This window comes from Apis laboriosa, unplaced genomic scaffold (assembly GCF_014066325.1).
Source record: "Apis laboriosa isolate Shangri-la unplaced genomic scaffold, ASM1406632v1 scaffold69_cov144, whole genome shotgun sequence".
Classification (NCBI taxonomy): Eukaryota; Metazoa; Arthropoda; class Insecta; order Hymenoptera; family Apidae; genus Apis; species Apis laboriosa.
Window position 1 is genome coordinate 1,548,625 of NW_025224165.1, and position 14,311 is coordinate 1,562,935.

Genomic DNA, 14,311 nt, shown 5'->3' on the forward strand with positions numbered 1-14,311 from the left:
ACCTTTTTCAGACACACCAAAAATGTGATATTAAGATAATCCATAAACAATGAATTGAAATGAATTAGAAACCAGTCATTAATTCATTACTCATAATATAATTATGATATAATAATTATGTAACCAATTGTTCATTTTCTGAATCCTTAATTGCATTCACTTATAATTTATCTAGCAAAAATAACATCTAGCATTGATTAATTTGCAATTATTTTGCTTATTTACGAAGAAAGTTTAAAATTAAAAATATTCTATTAAAAATTTTTTAATATCAGACATAAAATTTTCTTTAACGAAACTAATGTTACTTAATATAATCGAATTAATTTCCGATTATTTTATTTATAATTTACGAAAAGTTTAAAAATAAAAATATTGTATTAGAAAATATAAAGTTTTTAAATATTCTATCAAATATAAAATTTTAGGTTTGAAAGTAGTGCTATTATCTAGCATCATTGAGTTTTCAAAATTTTATTCGATATAAAACTTCGATTAAAGATATTTTCAAATATTAATACAATTTAATCTTCCATCGTAAGATAAAATTGACTAAATTTAATAAGGTACATGGTAAAAATCTCCAAGATTTCGTCAATCGTATGCATTATTTAAGAATTTTTATTCTTCGTTTACCGAAGGACGCCATACCAAATAAGGAATTCGAAACAAACTGGATACAAGTTCATTTCGCACCGATTAATCGACCTCTTTTTTCTGTGGAATTATCAGTGCACAGTCTCGATGTCGGCCTACCGTCGCAATATTATTAATGCAAAGCGTGTCTCACACGAGCTTCCCCATATACGAATATTCACTCTTTCGATATCGTAAGTGTACAGACTTTCGACTAATTACTCCATTAATAATGCAAATGCGAAAGCGCGTAATGGGGTATAAATTACTGGGGAGTAAATGCCATCCAACGAAATCAGAACTTCTAATCGACTGATTTTCCGATCTAAAGCGTTAACCGGTGATCTCGATGGGCGTTTAATGGCGTGGCCAGGAAAGCCGCGTCAAGGCACAATTTGCGCCATTTTTGCGGCCTCTGTGATTGCCTCCCCACGATCAAACGATAATAAATTATATGCTTCTATAAACTATATAGAATCACGTTCGTGACTCGCCGATGATAAAGATGCAATAAATAATATTATGAATTTCATAGTAGGTTACGAGGTCAACTTGGTACAAGCGTTCCACCGGTATTCGCGAAACGATCATTTTTCTCCTAGATAAACGATCAATTTTGTATTTTCGAACCGGTCTTGGTTGTATCTCGTTACTGCGGAGCTTTCGTTTCGACGAGTGATCGAGCGAAGGTCTTTTTATCGAATACTTATTTTTTCGAATATTCGAATATCGATAGAGATAAGGTGGAATTATGTTGGCTGGTCCAAATAAAATTTACAGATTAACAATCATCGGATTATCGGTGAAACCACGTTTTTCAACGATCGTACGCCGCGTTATGCGTGTGTGGTGGACCGGTCGCGATAAATGTTCCACCATCGCGATTTGTCGATGAAAAATCAAAAATTCGTTCTCATCCCTCCCTCTACTCCCTCCTTATCCCCCCAAGCACATATTTTCTCCTCTCTCTCTTTTTCTCTCTCTTTCTCTTTTTTATTTCATTTTGAGTAACCGACGCGTATTTCGCGATTATTACGATCGATGCAATTTTACGATTTGTATACTTCCATACGTATTCGCACGGGTCATTTTCCTGTTCCGTTCGCCACCGTGGCCATCGCATTTGCATATAAACGAACTATTACCTATGAATTGAGGCTATTCTTGCCCCCTGATCGGATGGTAAATTTTAATGAGAAAATACCGCCCATCCCAGATGTTAATACAATTAGATGCCTTCTTCTTTTTCCTTTCGAACCATGTATCGGGGGTAGAAATAAATCTATTGTAATTAAACGGAGATTTTAACGAGCAGCCTGAAGCTAGCTCCTCTCTTTTTCAATATGAGGCGAGTACGTACACACTTGTCGGTCTCGAAATCGATTCACTTCAATGATATAATGTCCGGCCGCATTTTCGCTAGGCTAAAATCGAATGGACGAGCAGAGAACTATTTAACATGCATTGAACCAGCGATTATTTCACGCTCGTGGTGTCGCTTGTATTGTCTGTCGCTCGTTCGGGAACTATTCATTTTTTCGTGACAGATTGTAATTAACGAAGACAAGTAACCGGTGATTAGAATACGGTGCGATCACGAGGAAATTATCACGTGTGATGAAAACTATTTAGAATAGATATTGGAATCGTTTAAGTTTAACTGAGGTCGTTACGTAAGATATAGTTAATTCGTTGGGGACGAAGAATTGGAAATTTCGATATTGGATAAAAGCGATACCAGTTTTCGATTAGATTTAAATTTAAATGAACCTCGAGTGGTTTACTTAATAAATAAATTTCCTTCTTTCTCTTAAAATTGAATTAATGAAAGTGAATGTTTTAACAGTTATTTAATTTAACATGTTTATATTTTAATTATGTTATTTATATTGCATTTCCACATTTGCGTTGAAGTGAAGTTCATTTTTATTATTAGAAGAGAAAAATGATATTAGAATATAGTAGGTATAATTTTATATCTACATTAATTGACAAAAGTATTAATGTCATAAAAAAATAATTGTCTATATAATTAATATAAACGCATTTCTAATTAAATATCTATATTAATATAATTTTATGAAATTAGAAATTCACTATAATTTCAAAAATCTTTTTAAAAATTGTTCATTATATTATATCTGGATATAAATAAAAAAAACTGTCAATTACATCAGAAATATTTTTAGAAAATAAAAAATTCTATCTGAATCATAACGCTGAAAAATGACTATTGTACTCTAACTTCATGAAATCACACGATACTCTTTATGATAAGATTTATATACAAAATATTGTTTTCATATATAGAATAAAAAACAAATAAAATATTCAATATTACATTCATATTATACAAAAGATCATTCTACATTTAAAGATAAATCGAAAAGAAAATAACACTTTTTTGTTTTCCAGAAAATCAAATTTGAAAATTTGTCAAATGCAAGAGGTTAATTCCCAACTGGATACGAATGGATTATTGGTAGAAGTTCGTTCTACATGCGAAAATAAATGAAAAATGTAGGATAAAATTTTTTCGTTTCAAAACTAATTTTCAAAAAAATTAAATTTGAAAATTTTTACAAGTATACAAATATATGATTACTTCTGTTTCGATTTTCTTGAAAACAAGAAGTTCAATAAAAAAAATTTATTTTATTATTTTATCTATTTTTGCATATAGAATTTTATTTTAGCAATAATTCACTATATACAATCAGCAATTAACTATATTCTCTAGCATTTAACGAATATTCAAAGTCGAAATTATTGTATTTGGATATAAAGAAAAAACTGTCAATTATATCATAAATATTTTTTCGAAAATGAAGTCTTAAATGAAAATATATTTTTTTTTCAGTTTATCTTGTAAAATAATCCTTTATCTGATCGCATCATTAATTATATATAAGATATTTATTTTCATATGTAAAATTATCTTCCATTAATTCGTATCGAAAATTAATCTATTTTACTTATACTTGAAAATTTTTCACACTTAATTTATTTACCTAATTTATTAATTTTATTTTATTTATTAAAATGAACTCTTGAATGAAAAAATTTATTTTATTTTCATTTATTTATTTTTCATGTAAAATCACTACTTCACCGCTTGTGCAATAATTTCATATTATTTAAATATACTAATATTATTACTCAAATGTATTAAATTACTTTTAATATCAATCATAGTTTTTATTTGAAAAATATTTCTTCCTCGAAATCACGATAACGAAAGGGATTAAAAGATCGAAAGATTGTGTATCACGTTTTCTCTCATATATCAAAATATGTGAAAAAGCAATCGATTGCATTGATCATAAAACTAGTGCCCATGATGAGCTTCAGAAAATCTTTTATGCAAAAATCCCATCTATTCATAGAAACCCCTTCGGTCTAAAGCCTCGACCAGTACATTTTCACCGAAAAGTGGGCAGAAAGGGTATACTGCGTGGGAGAGCCACAGGGGAAGAAATATCGCGCGTTCTTAATCGATCCTTCGCAATCTGACATCTGTCGACTTTGCAGCCCTCGCATCCAACCCTTTTTCCACGCTTTTCTCGAAAATCGTGCGTTGATCTGCATTTTTGCCAACCATCTGCCGATTTCTATTCGTTCCTTCTATTGTGGAACTTCGTTCAACGGCCAGCTGAACCAGAAAACCGTCAAAGGATTCCATTTTGTATCAGGACGAATTGTATGGATTTTCGTGATTATTCATGGAATGAAACCAGTGCTTCGTTGCACGACAATGAAGAATCGAGGAATTGCACAATAATGACTAATGCAACGATCGATGGATTTTAGGATTCTATCTGTCAATTATGTTAGTTGTTAGATTGGAATTGGTCGCTACGAGTCACTAGATATAATATAACTGCATACAAATGCTGCATACAAATGATTGAGAATATGAAAATATGAAATATAATCATTTGTTGATAATCTTTACGAGAGTTTAAATCGGAAAGAATATTTGATTGAATTTGATTGCAATATAATACATATTGATAAATATTAAATAATTATTTATTAACCTCTGATCTTAATGATTTTTTAATTGTCAAGAACATTACTCTAAATTGAAATAACGATTTTACTTGATGATTGTTGTTAATAAAAATTCTTCGAAATAATTTAAATTAAATTAGGTTAGACTAATCAGGTTTATTGCTACAGATGGTAAATTATCTTATGTCTAAATTATATGCAAATTAGCTAATAGTTAAATGATTTTTTATTTAATTTTGATTTAAAATGCAATTTAAATTAGAATTAACATAATCAATTGAATTTGTCAAACAATTTATTTAATTTCTGATTTCATAGTTTATATTTCGTTTAGATTAAACTAGTTAATAATTTTTTATTAATTAAAATAGTCAAATCTTTATTGAAAAAATTATTCAATTTGGTGACTTTGAAAACATATTAAAAAATCAAGAATGTTATCTATTTATAAATATTTAACAAATATTATGGTTTATGAAAAATATATATTGATTTTAATAAAATTTGATAAATGAAATATCTTAAAAGATCATAGAAATTTTAATTTTATTTTTAAAATGAATTCGTGAATATAAATATGATAATTATTTTTCTGATTGATCTAATATGATTACATAAAATAAATCAATTTTTTCGAACAATCTCATTATAAACAAAAATTTTATTCCATATAACAGATTTACATAGAATTTTCTTTTTATTTTATGAATAAATATTCTAAATCTACTTAATTAAATGTTTTCAAAATGACATTGACAATTAAACATGTAGATAACTAGTTTGACTTATTAGTAGATTGCAAGTATTATGCACGATAAATGTGAAAAAAGCATGTAACAATATGCAAATATATACAAAAAGTAAAGAAATACACATAGAAAATTTTTATATAATGTAAAATAAAAATATAAAATAAAACATAATATATCAATATTCAATATTGAATATTATCAATAATTACAATAAATATTATCAATTATTAATAATATTTAATTAATATTATTAACTAAGAAATAATTAAATATATATTGTATTGAATATTAAGTACTAGTATTAAACATAAAATTATTAGCATTTTACGGTTATTTATAATAATTCAAGTTACCATAAATTAAAATCTTTTTTTTTTTTAATAGCGTTAATTGGTAATCTTTAATCTGGCTTATCTTTCGGTACAAAATTAATTGATATGTATCTTCAAAAACTCCTTGTCATATGATTTTACCTGTGTTTATTTAATTACGATTTTTTTTCGTATTTTACATTTTTATTTGCAAATTTGGCAATAGATATTTTTTTTCGTTATTTTTATCATTAACAAAATTAAAATCATTTTCAATCCAATTTTCAATTAATGATATTCTATTTTTTAAAAAATTTCAATATTTTAAAAAATATTGAAAATCATTTTTATAAAATCCATCTTATCATACTTACAATCATATTAAATTATTCAAATTTAAAATACAAATTGCTAAATCTAACATTCAATTAGCAATTACAAAAATATAATTTGACCTATAATTAGCATTGACTACGAGTTATTGCTATCCACATAATATATGATACAAGAATTTGTAGATGAAATAAATTTGAAAAGATAAGATATATATAAGATTTAATGTATATAATGAAATATAGCAAATAAAATATATTGTATATATTCTTAAATGCAAATGTAAATTATATATATTATGCAAAAAATGCAAAATAAAAAATATATTTTTAGAATTATCTAATCACAAGATATGTTTTTGGATTTCTCTTTTGTCCGCTTTTTATAATACATACATTTGCACAAATATCTACAATCTTATCAAAAAAATTAAAATTTTTGGAAAAATGTCTACTACGAAAAATAAATATTTGTTATTGATCATAATATTTATATTGATCATAATTTTTTTATTTAAGATATTTTAATTTTCAAAAAAAGTTTTGAAGAGTTAAATAAAAAGAAAAAAAAAATAAATTCTTTTATCATACAATTTTTGATACTCACTATAAATCTAAAATCATGAAAATTGATTTATACAATCTGTACAAATGCACAATGATTAATTTTTAATAAATATTCAATATATTATATTAAATTTATTTATTATATATTATATCATAATATTTTATACACTATCAAATATACATATATTTTTTTATTTCACTATATAATTGCAAAACATTTTGATTTATACTGGACTAAAATGATAGTAACGTCAATTATTTCAAAATATCACATGTAATACGTAATAATATAAAACAAAAAATATATAATATATAATATCACACATGATATATCTATAGATGAAATACATCTATTCAGAAATGACATTTCAAATATCTAATGAAATTTTTTCCTCAAACATGATAAAAACTTCCTTACAGAAGCATAAATAAATATTGTAAATATTGTTTCTATTTGCAAAGATTTTTTTATAATATTAATTCTAATTTTTCAATTTGTGGAAATAAAATTATTCTGTTATAATCACTGCCTATTAATGAATTCACAATGTACGGTTACAGGATATTCAATAAATAATTAATTAATAGAAATTAATAGAATAAGTTTAAATTAATGTATATTCAAATAATTCAATATTCGATCTAGTTTGAATTACAAAATATACCAGATCATATTTAATGTGAAAAAAAAATTCAATAATCTTGAAATTCATATCAAGTTCTTTATAGTCAATATCATATTTTCGTTATTACAGCAAAACGATTAATTCTTTGTTTTTACATTCTCTAAACCTCTTTTCTCTCATAGTGATAACGTGTGAGAACAAAGCCATGCAATATACCGGCCACATTTTGTATATTCTAGTTTTATATTCTTTTTTAGTAAATTCTTAATTTATTTTAAACTTTTATGTAAATATAGTGTTTTAATCATTTGTTTTTAATATCTTAAATAAAATGAAAATAATATAAAGAAAAAAATGCTTGTTATTATATTAATAAAAAAAATACATATTTTTCAATTATATCTTATAATGTACATGATAATAATATAAGAGAAGTACCCGAAGATCTATTATCTGAACATTTTAATAGATATTATCTTACTATTTAGATGTTTCAAACATTTTGTCATATATTCCGAATTATTTTTATTATATTTTCTTGCTTATATCTTTTACTATCTCATATAAATTGAATTGTAGTACATATGTATTCTAATATATTGTATTCTTCCTCAATTGGACATGAAATTTATATTAGGCATTAATAACAATTTATTATTTTATATCACGATATAAAATATTTTTATATTAATTATAAAAATATTAAAAATATTTTTATATATTTATTACATATCACGATATCAAGTAGAAAATATTACATATATATAATATATTATTCAAAAATGTAAATGTTAAAATGAAATAGAAAATATAAATAGAAGTTAAAAAATAGTGGAAATGCAGCAAATATGTATTGAAAAGAACATTGAAAGATCTATAATTAACATTAATAAACAAAAATATAAAATCGAAAATTATTTTCTATGTCTTTAAATAAAATTTCGATGTAACCGAAAAATAAAAATTTGAATTCTATTGTATATTAATGATTTCTACAAATCAGAAAAGATAAGATTTAAGCATATGCTGCGTAAAAAAAAAAAAATATTTTTAAAATATTTTAAATAATTAAATAAAATTCAAATTTTAAAAAAAATACTAATCAATTAACAAAATTTAAATTATATTCAATACAATATTCAAATAGATATTTCATGTGAAAAGCTTGTAACAAATAATAATGTTGCAAAAGTTCGCATTAAACTTTAATAAATTGTTAATTGAAGAAAAGTATTTTTTGCAAAATACATATAATAAGTTAATATATATAATAAGTTTATAAAATAAGTTTGTTTTGAAAAGCATTCTCGGAAAAGATCTTAGTTTCTTCAAGAAAAATCAGCTATTGATCGTAAAATTAGCAAAGACCACATTAAAGCAGTGTTTTGTTCAAACGCAACTAGATGCCATCGGCTCTCAGTGTTGACGATAGGAAAAAGTAAACATCCACGATGTTTTAAAAATATGAATATGGATGCATTACTCTGTACAAAAATCAACAAAATGCTTGGATAAATAAGGAAATATTTTCTGAATAATTCGAAACCATTTCGATTCCATCAGAAATTAAAATATGTTATACGAACATCTAACATATTATGTGAAATAGAGAAAAGATTATTTCATAGACAAAAAATTTAGACAATGGTAGCTGCGATGTAATATTTTCTTCTATGTAACATTCTTAAGAAAAAATATTAATTTAATCAACAGTTCAAAAATCAATTTTAACAACTTTGTCAAATTTTGTCAAAAAACCCGATGCTTTTAGTATCGATTTTTAAATCCTCATGTTTTCGAAGGTTGCGAACACAAATCATTTCCAGTTATTTAACAGGTAAATAAAAAAGCATGGATAACTCCAATAATATTTAGTGACTAGCTTTTAAATTATTTTTGTCCAGGTGTTGTAAATATTGCGAAGAAAATAATATTACAATTTAAAATATTATTAACTTTAGATAATATTCCATCACGTCATTGTTTAACGCTACATTGAATGAAAATGTGAAAATCATTCTTTTACTACCAAATACAATATGTTTATTACAAATGGATCACCTCAATAATTTAAAGTATATATTACATAAAGAAAAAAATTGGAATTGACAGTTGCTAAAACTACAAAAAATGATACAATTTATTTAAATAAAATTTTAAAAAAATAATATTGAAATGCAATTGAAAATATTAATTACATTTGCAAATAATGTGCATGGAAGAATATTTTACTTCGTTATGATAATAGTAATTTTGAAGAAAATATTTTAAATAACGTATATAAGAACTTGCATTAAGAATTTACAAAATAACGATATTAAAGAATTTTTTAATTCACATATGAAAAAATTGTTTAACAATTGTCTTCTTATCTGATTTTAATATACAAAGTAGTTATATTTGAAAAATGCTATTAAAGAATGATATTAAAGAATGATATTAATGCTATTAAAGAATGATATCGAAGAAGAAGAATAAACAAAGAAATTCATATTTAAGAATTTTCCCAAACATGCTCTTAAAGAATGATATCGAAGAAGAAAAATGAACAAAGAAATTCATTTAAGAATTTTCCCAAACATTTTTTTATAGTGAAAAATGGATTAAAAAAATTGAAGATAATTTTTGCTCTAAAAAATTTTATAAATTTACGCAATAATTTACAAATTTGATTATATGATATAAATCAGATTTTGCAAACTATTTATTTTTGTTTATACTAATGTTTGTAACTTTTTTTTCATTTAAAATACGATAAAACACCGGTAAAAATCATTAACTTTTCAAAGGAAAAGTAAAGGAAAAATCGTAAACGAAAAACTTTTCTCTGAAAACTTGTCCTAAAACGAATTGCGAAACAAATTTATTAGTGTCCATAGAATCGCTTAAATTTGTAAAATTTTTTAAAACAAAAACGAACTTCAATCTCTTAGTTCGTTTTCCAATATAAAGGGGTAGGTACTTGGAAAATTGAATTCAGTCATGTGAAAGTAATGGCTCCACTCTTTAAAATGAACAGAGATGAATTGTAGATATTTTTTCACAAAGTTACAGCAATTTAGAGATCTACAATTTTTCGGTTAAAATAATTCCTTAATTTTGTAGAATATGTATGTTATATGTATATGTATGTTATATGTATAATATACAATATATATATATATATATATATATATATATATACAATATAATATACATATATTATGATTATTAATCATAAATATTAAGTAAATAGAAAAATAATGCTCATTAAAATACTAAAAAATATTTTTGATCGGTTGCTCACAAATTATTGAGAATTTTGCGAAATTTTTCATACTAATATAAGTTATTTAATTGAGATTAAATATAAAAATATTATATATTTAAAATTAAAATTTTTAAGAAAACAAAATTTTTTCTATTGCAAAAATGTTATTTTTCGAATAAATATTAGAGATATGAAAAATATATTTTGTTAACAATTTTTATTGAGAATTTTAAATAATACATAATACATGAATTAATACAAAATCGATTAAATATTCCTACAACAATTTTTTATTATCTCTTTAAATCTATTATCATATTCTTTTTCTATAAAAATTTCAACTTTTATAATAACTTTAAACTTTTACAATAAAGAAATTGTGAAGAAAAATAATTTTCTGCTATTTCCAATATAATATCGAATTTTATTTTTTATATTCGATTAATATTTTTACTTCAATAATTTAAAATTTTATCAATTAACAAAGAAAAAAGTTTTATATAACAAGAAGAAATAAAAATCTCGTATCCCATCAATTTTTTTTTTTTAATATTAACAGATATAGAAGAAGATACAGACAGATGTATAAAAGAGACCGAGATAGGAGAGAGAGGTCAATGCCCTCTTTCAAAATTTTATTAAAGGGCAGTTTTACAGCGATTCAACGTTATTAACATTGAACGCAATTTTTCCTCATTTATTAAATGCGATCAGAGCGAGCTGGCTGTCCGTTTATATGAAAAATATCGTGTTCCGCGAAAACGTTAAAATTTGTATTCAATATCAGGATCGAGTACAAATACTTGAAAATCATCGAAGCTAATAAATGCATTAACCTTTCTCATTTTGTGCACAATGGACAGCTATTTCAATGCGTTTGTAATTTACAATTGCAAATAAAAGATTCACTGCGATAATTTTCACGCTGTCTTATTCTTTTTTAGAAGTGTAAAATTAATTGTGAAAATTAATTTTAAAATTATGAAAATCTTTATCATATAACTTAATGATCGAGATTTTTAGAAAAATATTTATAATAATATATAAAATATAATAAAAATAAATATAAAAACTTCCAAATATTTGAAATTTACATTGATAAAATTACATAGGAAAATTATGCAGAATATATGAAGTTTGAAGTTTCCGATAAAAATGATTTTTGAATAAAATTCTGATAAAAAATATAGAAATATAGAAATATATAGAATATATAGAAATATAGAAATATACATACATACATGTCGATTATATATAATTGATTATATATTTATATAATTCATCCTTTGCAATTTCTGTTATATAATTTTCTAAATGTAAAACAAGAAAAATACAAATTAATTTTTTCTTTTTAAAATTGTAATTTAATAAAATTAGATTCATAAATTATTATTGATATATCTAAAACATGTCTACTTATAAAAAAAAAAATCTACACTATTACAGAAAAGTATTTAGACGATTTCATATTTTTAATTATTTTTTTCATATATTTCATATTTATCTTTATTTATAAAATTGTAAATAAAAAATCTGAAAAAAATAAGAGAAATAAAACTCATAAAACAAGATTATATTACATTTTAATCATTTTCGTTTTATAATCTTAAATTAAAAATTAATTTAAAAAAAAATTTTTTCACAATAATAATTCACAATAATAATAATCACTGTTATAGAATAAATGAATTTTTATAGAATAATTTTTTCTTCTTATATATTTATTTATAACTACAATGGATTTTCGTGGAATTTGCAATAATTTTGATTAATTGATTGAATAAGACATAGACATGAATAAAAGAAATATTCATATTTACATATATATTATAAAATAATGATGTCATATATTTATATGGATATATATAAATCTTATTCTTAAATTTTCAATTTGTTAATTTAACAATTGATACTAAATACCTATTAATATCATATCTTATTTTAGAATGATTGAGATTCATTAAATAAATATAAATAAATATATATATAGATAAATTTCTTGAATCTGTTAGATTAATATTATTTCCAAAAAATCTATCATTGAAAGTTTTGTTCATAATTCTTGTTCTTTTTTCTTATTTGTAGTATTTATTACATTAAGTGGAATAAATACAATAATAAACGATGCTTTTCATTAAAATTAACTAGACAATTATATATAGAAAAAATTGGATAGCCAATTTCCAAGTGGCGTCAATTAACCGTTTAATTATTAAATCTTTTTTTCGCTAAATTTTCTTAGCTTTTTAAGATGTTAATTTTTTTTTTTAATAAATTTCAATTAAAAATAAAACTAAATATGATATAAAATTTCACAAATTAGTTATCATAATGTAAGATTATAGTAATTTTTGAGTATATAGCAATCAATGACAGGAATGAATAAAAAATTAAAAATAATAGATTTATTTATCATGCCCATATGAAACAAGAGATTAAAATTGAATTTTAAAGGGTTAAGGCATTTATCTTGCGTTACCGAGGACGATGCAATTCCGTGTCTATGGAAACTGAGCACCTGTTGTTGAGCTTACCCCTTATATTATATACTTTGCTCTGCTTTTATGGTATGCGGCACATACCTACGCGCATAGGTAATAGTAGATGTTTCCACCTATACTAAAAGGAGCTTCGAAGTGAAAGGAAACATGGATACGCCGCGGCACAGTGTTTCTCATGTCGAATTGGAAACTCGATCACTCGTGTCGAAATGCAAAAAGTTTGTCACTTCAATTATTAAATTATTCAATCGAAATATTTTTTCTTCTTTTCTATCCTGCATTTCGTTCTTAATCACGTTCATATCTTTTGTATACCGTATTACTTAAGAGTTATCTCTTATCTTTAATAAAATTTCAATATTTGATGAAAAATTATACATTTTAAATTACGTGTTTTTATTTTTAACGTATCATTTTCACTACATTTTCTATTATTCTTATTATATTAAATTATCAGAATAAGTTTTCTCGTAACTTTTAATTTTTACTAATTTTTTGAATCAAAAATAAATTGCTCTATAACTTTTGAATAACTTTTGATAAGAATATGCAATTAATTTCTGGAGAAGCCAGATTGATTTTTCTTGATAAAGAAGTTAATGCCTTTAAGATACGATATCATTAAAAAGTAATTATTTCTTTATCTAAAATTAATTTGCACATAAAGATATTTGAAAAATTGAACTTACACAAGAATAACATATCTTATATTTCTTGAAGAAAAAAATTTAAATTCATCAGTAGATAAAAAACAAAGATTTATCAAGAAATCATTATTTTTCAAAAGTACAAAACATTTCGATCATTGCATCGATACAAGTCAATCGAGTTATTCAAATCTATTGGAAAATGTCTTAATCACTAATTGGTAATCTGACATTTTCTACTTTCCCAAGGTTCGAGGAAAAGTCGAGTTTCATGCGCGTTTCTCTAATAAACATCTCTCTCCTTACCACTTCATTCCTATCAAACGATTAGCGATCGATCGCCTCGTTATTCCGGATTGGTTATTCTCTCTTTTGAATTTACTTTTACTTCAATTGGCTATAACTCGAAAGCAAGTTTCGTAGAAAAATTTGAGAAACACTGTATCCCACGTCAATAGTATCGTATCGATAGTAACGAGCTAGCTTGGAACGTAGGAATTGTTGTACATTATGCTACATATTTATAATCATACGCAAGGTTATATATATCTAAGCACACCACTATATATAGGTCCACCTTCAGTCATGTATATGCATGTACACGCATTACGTAAACGCACTTGAGCGATGTGACTACGCATAAGGGTGGCTTTATAAAAAATCCTCCGGGGATCG

General features: G+C 24.0%; 1 protein-coding gene across 2 annotated transcripts in view; it reads right to left on the minus strand.

Moving 5' to 3' along the window:
* LOC122719043 (forkhead box protein O) overlaps nucleotides 1-14,311 on the minus strand; it is a 334,732-nt gene that overhangs the window by 220,072 nt on the left and 100,349 nt on the right. The window lies entirely within an intron of this gene.